The sequence below is a fragment of the Chelon labrosus genome (assembly GCF_963514085.1).
Source record: "Chelon labrosus genome assembly, chromosome: 8".
Lineage (NCBI taxonomy): Eukaryota > Metazoa > Chordata > Actinopteri > Mugiliformes > Mugilidae > Chelon > Chelon labrosus.
Window position 1 is genome coordinate 1,912,607 of NC_140358.1, and position 16,619 is coordinate 1,929,225.

A 16,619-nucleotide genomic window follows, 5' to 3' on the forward strand; every position below is an offset into this window, starting at 1 on the left:
TATAGTCTCAGTCATCTGGTAGACACGGTCAGCTACCTCCTGCTTGCTGTGCCTGTGCCTTTTAGTTTTTGGCTCCCTTGGAAATCCGTCTACCCTTCTCAGCACCCTTTATAAGAAGAAACTCCTCTTGATCCTGAAACGCCTCTAGTTGGGTTCTGTTTCTGGGTTCCGTGGTTAGTTTTTACCTTGACACAGAACAACATTAGCAATCATTTGGAATGGTTTGTATTTGTGCCCCACCAGCTCCTGAGAAAAATATCTAGGTCTTTGGCAGCTAATGCTCCACTAGATTGTAAGCTTTTCACCTGGCACCTGGTGCTGCCAAAGCTTCAAAACTCAGCCAAAAAAGCAACACTGATCTATGAAATCAAAACAACAAGCTGAGGAATTAATATCTTTAATTCCAGCAGTAGTGTAATGTTCTGGCATTACAGTCTGAACATGATGCAGCCTATGACCACTACAACCAGCTCTGAGAAACTTAAGAAGACTCGTACTGTGCATTGAATAATGATCTATGATCTCTTCTGAGAAATAGAAGCTTTTGGGGGGGAAAAACATCTTGTGATGCCACCAGTTCACTGATGTGTCCCTCTGAAAATGACTAATGTTATAGGGCCTGTTCAGACCTTCCAGATCCGATCGCTAGTGACTAGCTTTAGGTACGTGTGTTCAGACCTGGCATTAACATGTGTCTCCAAATGCTTCTCTAGATCCGATCTCAGTTTCGTGCTGTAGAATACTGTAACAGCTGCTGTCTCTAATGGATCTCTACTGCTGCTCCAGAACCAGGAACAGCACTGCTTTATGTGTGTGCATCATGATTTGACTTCACACGTTATTATTTATTGATCTCCGCCCTGGTGTTAGTTAGATCTCCACAGAACTCAGATTATACATCCAACCCTGGAAGTTTCCGTACACACCATAATCTCTGTAGTAAAGGTGTATAAAAACATGGTGATTGAGGAAATCTGTAACACGGCTCCTCATAACTCAAAATTGATCAAAAATGTGAAAATTCCAAAGTGTGAATGAAATTATAAGCAGCCAAACAGGAAAAGTTAAAGTAGAAGAGAAATCAGTGAAACTGAGAATAATAAAATGTATAACTCTTGTATAATTTCGGTGGCTTTGAAAACCTGAACTAACAGAATTACTTTCTCCAGGTATCAGAAGATGCTGAGTCAGCCAGCTGATCTTGGATCTTCTAAGCAACAGACAGAGCCAAGGTAAGTAAATTTAAACTGTAACAGGACATTAAAGGGAGAAATCCCAAACCATGACTGCTTTCCTCTTTGGTGAAGTCAATGAAGGACTTAATATTTTGCATACTGTCCTATGCTTCTGTATCACCTGTTTTGCTGCTGTTCTCATCTGCTATTGACAGCAGTGCTGTTGTCGAAGCAGTACATTAGCATTTATTTACCTTCTGCTCAAATGATAATCTTGTGCTAGTGCTCCCTCAACATATGTGTTCATCACACACACACACACACACATAAAATAAAAATACAAAACAAGCCAACGCAGCATTCCTCCACTACAACACAGTCACCCCATGGAACACCAAAAGCACATGTAAAGTCATAAATATTCACCACTGATTAAAAGATTAGAAAATTAATCTCTCCAGTATGCTAAATGCTAATCTCAAGCCCTGAGGAGTAAACAAACTCCCGTTCAGCACAGACCAATAAACTTCCCAGAGACCCACGGAGACAAGAACAGGCAACTTCCTGATGGATGGTGTTCATTTTTCTTTGTGTTTCTTTCCTCGTGTTAGCAGTACCGAGTAACGAGTACCGTGAGGTCATAGCACGCATGCATTCTATTGTGAGTTTGAGTGCATTACTGTTTGTGCTACATGTGAATGTGAATTGTGTGGCTCAGAAATGTCTGTGTGTGTGTCAGATTATTCCACGAGTTGAGTCATAGGTCATTAAGATGCTCGGTTGGCTTTTATGCTGATGGCCCCGTAAATGGATGAGAGACGCTTGTCCTTCATTGTGGCTGCTCTCCATCTTATGCATGACATGACAGACAGACATACACACACACACACACACACACAATTTAGCCCTTTGAGCCCTGGGCACGTTTTTGGGGAATTTCTGAAAAAATTTATCAGTAACAGCTATACAACCAGGCCAAAGCAACAGGTTTGGGCTCTCTGCATAAGAGACACATAAAGTATTCTGAATCTCCTGGTTCCCATCACCAGGCCAGGGAGATGGACAGATAGACAGAAAGACAGACACACAGATAAATAAAGATGAACAGGGGATGGAAAGACGTGGACAGGCAGCATGGCACCAATGTATTCTTTAAAAGTGTGTTCCTCCTCTCAGTTTGTGAAGAGTTAATGATTCTTGTGGAATCTGGCACCTCATGTTAGCAAAATACCATTCAAGTCCATGAGATTCGTCAATCAGGGTTGTTGCAGGATCAGTTAATTGGACATGATGGTTTGGCATTTTAACTTGTCAAAATTGCTTAAGGTTTTGTAACTTCCTGTTCTACCTATATCGAATGTGTTGACTTCAAGTGCAGACTGTCAACATGACTGCATATCTCAGACGTTGACATGCAACACTGTTACAGAATGATCAACACTATTAACTTCATGTCCTGAGAGCAGTCTCACAGAGCTGCTAACATGGCTGCAGACTCTTAAGTATCGAACAAACCTTAAGATCAACTGAAAACCACAAACACTGAATATGGCACACATAAATCCCGAGTTTAACAACCATAAACACTGTGTAACTGTATGGAGTTCTGGTAGGAGATGAAACCAATGTCCCATGAGAGTCGTATCTCATTTTTTAAACAATCAGACGAGTCTCAGTTGGGTTAAGTCAAATGGCCTTCAACTGACCTGAACATCCAAATAAATGTACCTCTGTAAACAATCTTTAAAACTACCCCACATTCTTTTAGACTCCATTACCAGAAACGTGATGAGTGACGAGTGTAGGAAGTGGAACACTGCAGAAGTGGAGATATTAGAGAAAGGGCCAAGACCATGCAGCATGAGAGACGAAGAGAAGCAAAGAGAGAGGGGAGAGACAAGCAAAGTGAGTGATGAATGGTGGGTAGTGGACGGAGAAAGAAGAACTGACAGAGCAAAACCTATGGCAAAGGCACTACAGAGTGACAGACGAATGAGAGGAGAAGAAAGAGACACAAATCAGAGAAGAGAGCAAAGAAAACGACTGCTGCAGTAGGACAAAGAGATGCTTGACTGCTTGCATCTTTTGTGCCTGGCTCGATGGCCCTAAGGCAGACAGAATGATGGGCACATGAATCAGAGGCTGTCTGCCTGAAAAATGGTAAAAAAAATGTCTCTCACACGGCCTGCATTATGCCACAAGAAAGAGGGAAAAAGGAGATAAACACAAAAGAAAGACCGAAACAAGAGAAGAACTACAGTCGACACAGGACGAAACAGAAGAGATCAAAATAGATGATCATGAAGAAACGAGAGAGAAGAGACTAGGAGAGAAAAAATGGGATGATGAAAATGAGAGGAGGAAAATGATAGGAAAGGAGAACGAAGATGAGGTGTGGAAAGAACAAATGAGGACAGAAGAGAAAAACAGAAGAAAAGAGAGAGCAGATATTAGAAAAAAAGATCTGTTTGGGCATACGGAGCAGACATCTGTGCTGTACTACATAGAGGAAAGACAGAAAAACTGGTGCTGGAGCTTGTTTTGTTACTTTCTGTCAAACTTGTATTAATATAACACAGCAGAGCCTGAGCTTCTAACCAGTTCTGAGTAGATTTTCCGTTTACTGTTGGAATAACTTTGGTTTCTGTTGAGTCTTTGACTCGTTTGGAACCCTTTGCCAAAAGCAGATTGCTCTTGCTTTCCACTCACAGACTCTGTTAAGATAGAAGCCTTGAGTTTGAGAGAAACTGGTGGTAACAAGCCAATGACTCAGCATTTGATCAGGAACACTGTGATGATTGTTTTTTTCCTAGAAAGTATTTATATTTTTGTTTCCTGCCAGGTTATACTTCAACTACTTGTTGTAGTACAACTGAATTGATTATTTTAGACAATTTAAGGGAACAGAAAATCATTCCAGGCGAAGACCTCATGAAGCTGGTTAACAACTGACTGGTACTGGACATGCAGAACAATAGTATTTGTTAGATCATATGTCTTCTGGTTTTGAATTTACTGTGATGGATGAGCTGTTTAAAGAGCTTCTATCCAGCTCATTGAGAGTTTGGTGTGTTTGGTCTCAGCTGTGAACTGTGAAGATTATGAAGGTCGGTAAAGCAAAATCACATATTTTGCAGCTGACTTGGAATTCCCAAATGCCAGACCCCATGAAGCTCTACTATTTGGGTTAAAATGATGAAAACAGAACAAAGACAGAAGTTTGTCGGTGGAGGTACCCAGCTCCTTTTTCCCAATGAGTTTCCTTTTTCCGCTGCTGCTGATAGTTTTATATTTCACGAACTCCTCATGTCAGCGAGCTGTCTGCCTGTCGTCACTTCAAGTCTGACGGCTCTGCAGAGTTAAAAAAAAAAAAAAAAAAAAAGATCAAATTGTCACCAAAGTCTGGAGAGAAACAATCACAGCCCCTTGCTCCCCCTTCCCCGTCTACATCAAAGATCGACTGTGTGAATGAGCCTCACATTTAATCACTCTCTCTCTTCTCTCTCTCTTCTCTCTCTCTCCTTCCCTCTCTCTTTCCCTCTCTCACTAGGACTGTGGCGCTCTGGCCTCATTCCAGCAATGTCTCAGTAGAACAGCTGGTTTCAATTAGGTTCCCTTTTAGGTCTCTGTGTGCACGCACATACACACACTAACAGAGTGGGGCAGCCTGCTTTCTTTGGCTCACTGCTCTGTTGACAGAGTAATTGAATCATTTGACCAAAATATTGGTGGTGCAGTGAAGCATCCAGCTCTGGCTGTGGCCACCGCTCTGTGTCTTTCCATTAGACTTGACTGGTCAAGCAGTCGCTGAGCCTAATGGAACAGTAATGTGCTCTAATAATGCAATGTGGATATTGAATATGCAGTCGCACCAGGGAGGTATGTGTGGTGTAGCTATGCCTTTGTAAACAGCACTTAGGAGATCATGTGACAGAAGAGCTCTTTGAGGGTTGGCAGGGAGACCTTCCAAACTTTAAAGACTAATTGCCTTCTTTGAATATTTTAAAAAATGCAGCAGAGGAGTGAGGGTGGCAGTTAGAAACAAAGCCTTGTGGCTCTACAGTATGCTAGGCAGAGAGGAGGGTTAGATTTGTTGTTTTCTGGACTGACTGTTCACTGTCTTCAGTGAAGGGAAAAGGACTAGTCAGCAGCCAGAGAAAAATGTGAATGGGTTTGTAATTAAGTCTCAACCAGAAATCAAAAATTCACATTGTTAGTCCAGGGTATTATTTTTTGTTCTAAATGAACAAATGTTTGACTGCAGTTACAGATACAGTATTACAGTCTGTTCTACAGCTACCCTAACATTCTTCTTAAAATAATATGCTTGTGCATTTATTTCTCTGGCTGGTTATGGGTCTATACAGTTGCATCCAGGGGCATTTTGGTCTGCAGTCACTGAATTTGAAAGAGAACAAAGCGATTCCCTTTCTCTCACCTATTTCATCATTTTCTTTTTACATACTGTTTTGACATATCCGGCCCTTTGCTGTTGTTTAATAGCTTGGAGGTCAGCCCGACTTCACCCTCCCACAAAATATCTGGAGCAGGTCGGGACTCGCTCTGTTGGGAACTTATTTTATATATACATATATCTATATATTCTGATATTCAGGAGTCTGAGTTCTGAAAAGAATATGAGTCCAGCTGTGCCAGGCTAGTTATTTAATTCTATTCATTTTGTTTTTAACGTTTAACTTACGTAACTATGATGCAAATCTTCCACATTGTTCAAAATCCTGCCACTGTACTCATCTATTGATAACTAACTGATTTCTCTTGTGTGACCTGATTCTACTAAAATCCACTAACAACAGTACATAGAACTGCGGGATCCGTAGATCCTACTTTTTCTCTTCCCGTACTAATTGTAATGTTTCAGCTTAAGGTATCTTCTGGTACTATTTCTGGATCTGATACCTGTGTTTTTTGTCTTCTTTCTTTTGTTTAGCACTTTCTGCCTTTATTGACAGTGAGGTATCAATACATTGGATCTCAGGCGAAGAAAATTCACTTGCCAGACACGGACACTTTCTGCATTATTTTTGTCACAGCAAGTAATATCTCCCTACCACATTGTGAAACTCTTTGGTGTTAGTTTTGTGTAAGGTAATGACATTTCTGCCACACTAAAAAGAGGAGCTGTCAGCCTTTGCTGGATTAGTTTGGTGCATGCCTGCGTATTGCAAAAACATTCTGACTTATTTCTTCCATAAGGATGCACATTATCTACCAGCGCTATAGATACAATGATGGAAACAAGATCAAACTTTAAAGATCAAGTAGGTAAACTGGGTCATTACGCTACTGCCAGAAATAAAATATCTAATATGACTGAATAGAGAAAGACAGTATGAGCAATTAAATGCCAGCAGGACCCAGTTAAGTGGTGGAAGAATGGATTAATGGATGGATGGATGAATGGATAGATGGATGGCAGCATTAACATGCTCAGTAACTTTAACAGCAGTCTGGTTAGATTAGGGTAGACTGTATTGGCAGGACACTACCATTAAAAGACCAAAGTGGTGGTCAAATAGAAGGTTTGTGCTCTTAATAGAACTGTAGGTCTTACCACAGAATGTATATCTTGAAGCTTTCGTATAGACAGAGTATCAATATACCACACAGAACTAAGCAAATTTCAACATGAGAAAACCCATTTCAACTGGCCATTTCAAGTGTTTCATATCTGGATACAATCCAGATGAACATGCTTCCATTTACACTTCACTCAGACATTCTGAACACTACTAGATGAAGCAAATAATAATTATCTTGTAACAATAGAAGATGTTGTGTTCTGGGAGGAGTTAGGGATACAAGCCTGGACGTCGTAAAAATGGGCAGATGAGAGACTTTGATTAGTGCCAAATTGTTACGGCCAGACAACTGGGTCAGAGCATCTGGAAAATAGCAAGGCTTGTGAGGTGCTCCTGGTTAGTAGTGGTGAGTAAAGATTCTAAAGATTAAGGTCTGTCGGCCAAGTATACTACAGTATACAGTGAGTACCTACAGTAGCAGTAAACCACAGACTGCCACAGTCTACAGTGGCAGTCCAACAATGTAAGGATGTGCTGGTAATATTGGCTCTCTAATGAGCCAATATTACCAGCACACTAAATCATGAATAAAACACATTCAGGAAATATGAGTGAGACTAAAGTTTTATCGTTTTTGCGTAGCTCATGCCAGTCTCACCCACGCAGATGATTTGGTTGGTTAAACTGATAATGGTTCACATAAATCCTATAGCAGCTTGATGGTAAATATCTGTATTGTAAACTACTGTATGTCCCATGGAGGATACAGCAATCTCTTTTCTCTCCTGGGGAATATGTCTCTCCCTCATGTCCTTCCACTTCCATTTTGTTTTTCTCTCATCTGTAAATTTATAGATTTTCTTTTTCAAATATCCTAATTTACCTCCACATCTTCCATAGTTCATTAAGAAAAAATATATAAATATTTTACTCCCTGGCTTTTACTTCTACATAGAAATATCAGACATATTAGTCCAATGGATGTGCCCTCCCTGGGCTACTGCCATTTTAATATTTAAACAGCTTCATGAAAGAAGCTTTCTGAATTTTAGATACAGCTTTTCAGATTCGATTCCCTTCCTCAACCTTTCTCTTTTTCTTTCCACTGCTCCCGTTCCTCCGACAGATGTGACACTAATTGATTTCTTTATTTTGCTTTTTGTTCTTCCAACTAATTCCCCCTCCTCCATCTTTTCCTCCTACGTCGCCTCTCTTTCTGCCATTTCTCTATATCTGGGCCTATTTCATACTCAGTTCTTTCTCTCGATGTCTTTTTACTGATGTACTTTCTGCGATGTATGTGGCAGCAATTGATTTTTTTCTCTCTTTTCAGCTATTTTTCTGTATATGTGTGTGTGTTTCACTGACATACTTCTTTGTCTTTCTTTCCACCCACTCATTCCTCTGTTTCCCTGTAGTGAAAGTGCTGATTTCCAGTGGTGGAGGAATTACAGAAGAGTGCAGACTGAATTGCAGGATGGCTAATAATTGCACAACACTGATTGCAATTTTATATTCAGTTTTCCGGAACAATCAGATTAGAGAGAATCTGTGCACGGGTGTGTGTGTGTTTGTGTGTGTGTGTGCGTGCGCGTGTGGCAAATGTGTGTGCACACGACTGAGATAGTGCAGATGTCGGCAAAAAACTGTAGCTTCGCCGCAGCGATCTCATCTCTGTTATCGGTGTAAAAGGCTCGTACAGCCGCTGACTTAGCATACACAATGAGTGGCGGTGTGTGGGGACTGCTTTTTCCTCTTTTTGCCTCCCAAATCCAATTCATACAGGATAAACCTCTTCTTTATAAATGAACTATTGTCCAAGAGACAGACTATTCGTCATCCTGTTAATGTGGAAGACACGTGGAGATATGTGGGGTTTGTATATAATAAATCTGCTTCACAGGTGCAAGAGAGAACGTGGGGGAATAAATCAGCGTTGTAAATACATGAGCAAATATGTCACGAGTGATAAATCATTGATTCTAATGTGATACTAATGTAAGCAGCTGCATTTGAGGAGTGCAAATAAGGGCTAGACTAGTATACATTCCCTCAGTTGTTTTTTTTTTCTTCAAATATGATTAATTATTATAGCCTAATAGCTAGGGTTTAAGTGACTTGGTGAATTCATTTTGGATTGTACTGAGGAATAACGTTCATAAAAGTTAATAATATTACTATTACATTTACTAAATTACTTTCTAAGAATCAGCAGGAGGCAGTTAGGGTGGGCAGTGGGCACATACATCTTGATTTTTGTGCCAGAGTCCAGGGTTCACGTCCGTATCTGGAAACAAAGCCACTTTGATTTTGGGTATGGAAATATGGTGATAACCAGAACTCAAGTCACAAAGGACCAAACCGGATCTTCCCCTAATCATAACAATGCTGTCTTTATACATAACCACAAAAATCTAACGAGCAAAAAAAAAAAAAACACACCCTCATACAAAGCATTCACCTCAACATGTATATTTTGAGAACCATAGATTAAAAACTAAGAGAACATAAAGCATGTATCACTGGCTGACTCTGTGAAGTGCAGCTACCCTAGTAAATTCAACCAGTTACAATATATTAATTTAACTATAATTAGGGGCATGAATTATGTTGAAATTAATCTTTTTTTTCTTTTTTTGTCTTTTAGTGATTGCTCTCATCACCTCATAGGATTGTTTTGGTTTATAAATGTTTGAGTGTACTTTGGCACATTTGGTCATATTTCTTGTTGACTACGGTGTAAGTGTACTCGCAAGTAGCTGCGCGGGGAGCACAGCAGCTTCAGAGAGGTGGAAAACAAGACGATATGGCATGATCACAGACTACAGAGTTAAATTAATAGTAAATGTGGAAAGATGAATAAAGGCAATTTCAGTTGTCTTGCAGTGACTCACTGAACGTTACGGTGTACAAGGGTTTCTATTTTTCTTTTCAAGCCTGTTGTCAGTTAACAGCGTTATATTGCTCACTTCCTCAGCCCATATGTAATCTTCCACACACATACCAGGAAAAGATCAGCCCCATATATCACAGTCACCCAGACCTGCAGAAAGAGAGCATAATAACACATGTTAAAGGATAACAGCACATGTTAAATTTCCTGTACAGAGTGAATTAAAACCAGACAACCTTCTCAAACACATTATGTGCACATTTGCACATAAAGCACACACGTGCACAGTGGGAGTTTTCTTGAAGGGTTTGTTGTGCGATCGTTCAATCTGGAGTCCAAAATTTTCAGGGCCAAGCTAAACATAACAAACTCTCATGACACAGAATACAATTCAAGGGATACTATTGACTTCACTTAATGAAAGGGCAGATTCTGAAATTAGCTGGATTCTCATTATTTTGTGATCAATTTGATATTTGATGATGTAATTTGGCTATAAAGACTATCTGATCATATCTTAAATGAGTGGTGCAACTATCTAAAGCAAAACTATGTTGTAGAAAATGTTGCTGAAGACAGTGAGAAGAAAGAAGAAAGTGAGGTGATCCACCTGTAGTAAGTCACAATGAGTGAATGAATCCAAACACGCTGTTAACTACAATTTATAATGCACATAAGATCATCCCAATAATTGTTCAGTCTTTTCATTTTCCTCTTGGTTTCCCTCCTTCCTCGTGCCTCAGAGGTCAACAATCTCCAGAACTTTGGAAGGAAAGCAGACAGGGAAGAATGTGAGGCATGTGAGCAGGACAGTGCATCATCAGTTCTGCATGTGTCATGTGCACTTTCTAAAATGCTCTGTCCAAACACGAGTCAAGTTTGGGCGTCCATTCTGCCCACACACAGACACACATGCGTGCACGCCCACATTGACATTGAGTGTATGAGCTGGGATGGAGGCTTGTGGAAAAGGTCGGGGTCAGTTCATCAGCAGGAAGCCCTGCAGGGAGAACAGAAAGAGTCCAGAGAGCAACCCAGGCACACAAATTGAGGATTTTCGGAGGGTCACTTGTAGGAAGAGAGACCCATGCATCATAGTAGCCTGCCCTTTATAACCAGATTCAAGAGATGACATATGTGATCGTTCATGCACACTTATAAGTTATTTGTGGCTTCAAAAATAATAATTTGTGCACATAAAATGACACGCCATAAACAAAGGATTATCCCAGGAAAATGCTTAACGGATTTAAGGAACATACCTGACGTTGAAAACACATCAATTTAAGTCCACAATCCAAATGAAACAACACTGATCCAAGCTGCCTGCGACTTCAAGGAAAGACACTTCAAGGAAACCAAATAATTTAAAGATTCGTTCCACTCACGTCAAACTATGTAGGCTGACAGGCCATGCTGCATCATCAGTGCACCTTGAGCTCAGAGTCAGCTTTTTGCTGCTATTAATGAGTTACTCTGTATTATTTAGATAAAAACTTGTGATTGGTTTCTAGTTTTAGAAGGAACGTAGATACCTAAATTAAGTCCACAAAATTCCAAATTCTATGCTGGAGTTTATGGTGTGCAAACAGGGATGCCAGCTGATGTTGTTATGGAGCCACATGGTTGTTATAGGAAGGAGGTGGGATGGATGGGTTAATAAAACTTTAACACAGACACTCACGTTCTCATTTGTGACAGATTTTTGTTTTCAGTCACATCGGTGGCCTCAGCTGTCACACTACTTTCAGCCTAATTCCCACTGAGATATGACAAGTGTCAGGAGAAAATACAGTAGGAGCCTAAAAGGAAATAATTCATGTTGTGCTAACAGGCAATTAAAATTCAAGCCATGACACAGCCTGTGCATTATTACCTTCTGACAGCTGGTAACATTCATCTTAAACACATCCTGTGTAGCTTTTCCACCTTAAAAGGAACATTAATCTACAAAGAGGAAACAGGTTTATGTTTATATAGTGCATTTCATTACAAGTGAACTGAGTACGCAATCATGCAATACCATGCAGAGCAACAAATGCTATTAGAGAGTTACAAAAGTATTAAAAGATCAATTTTTGGAAGGGCTGCGGAGCGATGGAAGCATTTTCTCCACAAAAGAACATCTAGGCTGTGGCTTGTTGCTCTCTGTGGCTGTGGGGAGGCAGTGCTGATTAGCTCTCACTCTGTTTGGGTTCAGAGGAGTGGAGCACAAATTGGAGCAGACCTCTAAAAATAGGACGTATTATTTACCCCTCCCAACATCCAGGTCTTTGTGTATGTGTGTGTGGAGGCATCCTCTGCCAGCATCTCACAACAACTCATTCATGCACATAATAACACACACACATGCAGAGATGAAGAGGGGCTCCATTTCCTGTGAGAAGAGGCTTCAGGTTTGAATATTGCTCTCTCCTTGAATATTTTTATTTTTCTGCATTGTGTTGTTTTTTTTTCATTCACACGTATCATGGATGGATTCATATATTTGTTACCTAAATTTTTGAATTAATTGTTTATGTCCATTGTGGTTTTGAAATAATTGTTGGCTGATTACAGTCGGAGGTAATGTGGTTAAAGTCTCACATTCAAGAACTCCACTAGGGTCTACAGGTGGTACCTTTTAGAGTTTAGGTGGGTGGTGGATGCATTTCACTCTTACCCCAGAGACTAAATCCCTGTCTTGTCTTTGGTTTGCACAACAAAATCTACTTATTTTAGATGATGGCCTTGTGTTAATGTTTATAAACTGTCTACTATTACAGAGAACTATTGCTGTATTAAAGCAGAATCTTCCCCTAGTGTAATGATGCATTCACCCTCCAAGCAGCAAAAGCTACAACTTGCTGGGGCGTATATACACAGATCAGGTATAACATTATGACCACCATCCTAATATAGTGTAGGTCTCCCTCATGTCTCCAAAACAGTTGTGACTTATCAGAGAATGGGTATGGTCCTTCTGAGGGTGAATGTTGTTAGTGGGGGCCTTTGGGTCCTATGGTTTTAGGGAAGGGGCCTCTGTGGATCATCCCACAGGTACTTGATCAGTTTGGGATCTAGTGAATTCGGTGTATGTGCCTGTGTCAGGCTGCATCCTGCTGGGGATGGCTGCTGCCATCAAGGAGTGTCATTGCTATGGGGTGGGGGTGCCTGGTCTGGTCTAGGTGGGTGCTACATGTCTAAGTAACATCCACATGAATGCCAGGTCCAAAAGTTTCCCAGAAGAACATTGAATTGTCACAAGATAGTTATTTACTTGTCATGTCAGTGGTTTTAATGTTGTGGCTGATCAGTGATTCCATTGTTATATAAGAACTTCTTACATAAGAAGTAACGGAATACAGTTTTTATATATATATGACATAGCCTGTGTATTATATACACCGTTAGTGTGAACATAATATAAGTTGTGTTTTTGCTGCAGACTACGTAGCAGTCTCACTCACTTAGGCGTTCACTGAATGGCCACTTATGACTGCTACACCAAGAAACTGTATTTACATCTGGTCAATGGCAAAGTGCTGCAGATTAGATGGTTTGTTAACTGAAAAAGGCATCAGAGGTGAGAATGGTGTGCATGACCAGTGACCATTTAAAAGCCAAAACACAAAGGAGGTCAATACAGACGAATTAAAGCTTCAACCCAGATATGTATTGTGTCAGTTCCAAGCTTCAACACAGACGCATAAAGGCCTTAACCAAGTTCTGGCAGTGTCTAGGTAGAACCATAACGTTGAATAATGCTGTATTAGTGAAAACATACAGTATACTTCCAAGGCTTTTTCAAATCCATCTTTAGTGTTATGTGTTACTTAATTATCACCATTTGTGCAACTGTAGCCATATTTGAGTGTTTCTGGCAAAGGGCACATTATCCTTGTACACTTCACACTAACATTGTCGTTGTCCCCAAGTGAAATCCTATAAACCCTAACAATCATATCTGTCGCATCACTTGCCCGCCCATGAATCCAGCAGCCAGGGTGACATCTGACCTCTGACCTGTGTTCTGACTTCTGGCGGACTGCCTGTGTTTGGCGGTGAAAAGGGCATCTGTCATGCAGTCCTCAGCCACCGTCTGTCTCTTTCACCACAGCCCCCACATTGCCTGCCCTCATCAACCCCGCCTTTTCCCCCTCCCTAGCGTATTTTTGCTTGCTTTTGTGTTTTATTTCATGTTCACATTAACTGTTGAAGCAGTTATCTCATTTGACACAGAATAGGTTCATTTTAAATCTCTTAAAATTTCTTCAAAACTTCTGTGGCTGCTGTTCATTGCAAGAATTCTTGCAATGTGCAGAAAGTGCCACCAATCGAAGCATCCATCCATCCATGTGACTGACAGTGATGAACAAATGAATGGACAAATAAAAATGCCAAGATTGAGACAACAACAACAACAAAAAAAATAGGTTCACTAGTTGGCATCAAACATATTTTGTGAAATGATTTTACATTTACTGCCTGCGTGGGTTCTCTCCAGGTACTCCAGCTTCCTCCCACCATCCAAAGATATTCTTGTTAGGTTCATCTGTGATTCTAAATTGACTGTAGGTGTGCATGTGAGTGTTAGCCCTGCGATAGACTGGAGACCTGTCCAGGGTGAACCCTGCCGATGACAGCTGGGATACTTGTCATAAGCTCCAGCACCCCGCGACCCTTCACAGGACAAGCGGTTACAGGAGAAGATGAAGATGAATATTGAATATGTAAGTATCACAAAACGTGGGATAACAGGAGGAGGTAAGAAAATACAGGAACAAAAACAAACTGACAAATGGAGAGGCAGGACTATATATACACACACAGAACTAATGAGACCAGTTAGGGAGGAGCAAACGTTCAAGAGAGACAAAGACAGGAAGTAAAGCTAAGGATGGCACTTTCAAAATAATATCAGGAAACACCTAAAATCAAACACAAATCATCACAGCGGACTGTTCAAAGCAAATGTGAATGCTCACTGAACACATGCAGCCCGTTCACCACTGACATATTACCGCTATTACTTTTTAATCATTAAGTCAACAGAGTACACTTTGTTGAAATGGATTTCCCAATACCACCGTCTTTCCCTAAACTTCAGTCTAGACAAAGTTAACTCTACCCTCATATTTGAATACTTTGATTAATGGATTTCCCTCTCTGTTGGTATTTTGCCTGCCTACACAGTCTTGGGTGCAGTTTCAAATGTACCCTGGAAGTCAGCCCGATTTCCCCTGCACACAACATTTTGCAGCAGAAAGTTGTTCTGCCGTTGGCCACTCCATTGGAAACTGGGGTTAATTTAAGTACTTCTGTCCAATAAAAACTGTAAATTATGACACTGATATTTGTTATGTTATCGAACCTGTCCTTTTCTTAATGTAGTTCTACCAGATTTGATGCCACAGAAATAAATCAGTGCTGCAGCCATTTAAGTCATTGTCATATTGCATATTAACAGAAAGCGCAGAAATCTGTGAAAATAAGTCTCCGTTTCAAGCAGCAAAAAGAAACAAAAAAAATATGTCCACACTCGCTGTAGTAAGTAACACAGGAACAATTTTAGAACACATAAATATACTGCCAGGAACGTTACTAGTAGTCTGTTCCAAAAATATATCCCTAAAGGATCTAGCTCCTGAGAGGACATAGGGCACATTCCTTCTCCCCGTTTTCTCCCCACATCCCAGGCAAGAATAGAAACTGGAACGAACAAGCAGGCTGAGGGGAGTCAACCCTCGATCACAAGCGTCACCCTCAACAACGACTACACACACACACACACACACAGAAGAGAGAGAAAAAAAGAGGCATGAAACCAGATTTTTTCTATGCTTTTATTTATCCTGCGGAAAAAAAAAAAAACAGCTCAGCTTTCATGCTCTTTTCCAACAACACCTAGCCTCACGTTCAGTTGCACACACTCGCTCTCAGTACTGTCCATCTGAGGGGTATTTTGGGGGATTTTTTGGGAGATGCAGTCCAGAAATTATAGGTGCAAAGAGCCCTATTATTGACAAGAATTCATAATAATAATATAACAAACAGTTAATTGTTGTCTTGAGTTTGTTGACTGTATGTTTTAAATCAAGCTTCAGAGCAGTGCAATGAATGAAAGAGAAGAAGAGATAATTAGTGTCAAAACTAAAAACCTCAGCCAGGAATCGTAAAAACCTAACCCTTCTCCAGAAAACTGTGAAACTGCAATCTGATACATTTGTTAATGCAGTGTGGACATGTTGCTACTTAAGTTGTTTATCATATCATCTGTTACGTTTAAAGCATCTAGTTTACTGAATTAGTTTTCTTAAAACTCCATGAGACACTTCCCATTCATTACAGTCCAAACTATGTTATACCAACTACAACTATGTTTTTTAATGCACAGAGGAATGACCAACCAACCAAAACACCTAGAGACACACATCTGCAAGCAGACAGACAGTATACAGGACCTGAATGAAGACAAATAGTCTGAGCAGAGTAGTGACACAGTAATGGTATCGAGAGAAGAGCAGTCGTCTTAAAAAAAATCCATTCCAACAGACTAACCCACATCTCGCCCCGCCAACATCCTCCAGCAATGACTAAGATTTCTGATACAGCTGTGGGTGTCACAAAAGACTGATGAGACTGTAGCTCCGCCATTGCAATCTGTGTTTCTTTAGTTTCCTCTGTGTTTTGTTCACATTGTAATCTAGGTCAAATCATAAAATGCTACTCCTATAAAACAGTAACAAGCAAATCTTTAAGTACCGGACACAAGATCACCTTACTTCACTATTAAGTTCATTCCCAGTGTACTGGAGGCTTTAGGTTTCTACATCATATATTTTGAGTACTGGTTAACATGCTTCAGCATTTGCAATGAGGACTAGCTTGGATTTAGCTCAAAGAGAGAAGCTTACTCTAAGAAGCTTGCTAATTAAACAATCAAATGAGCCTCAACTGGGCTCACTTAGTTTGCTCCCCTGAAAATCCACTGCCAGGATCCAAGTGTTGCGAATGCTTGGCTTGGCT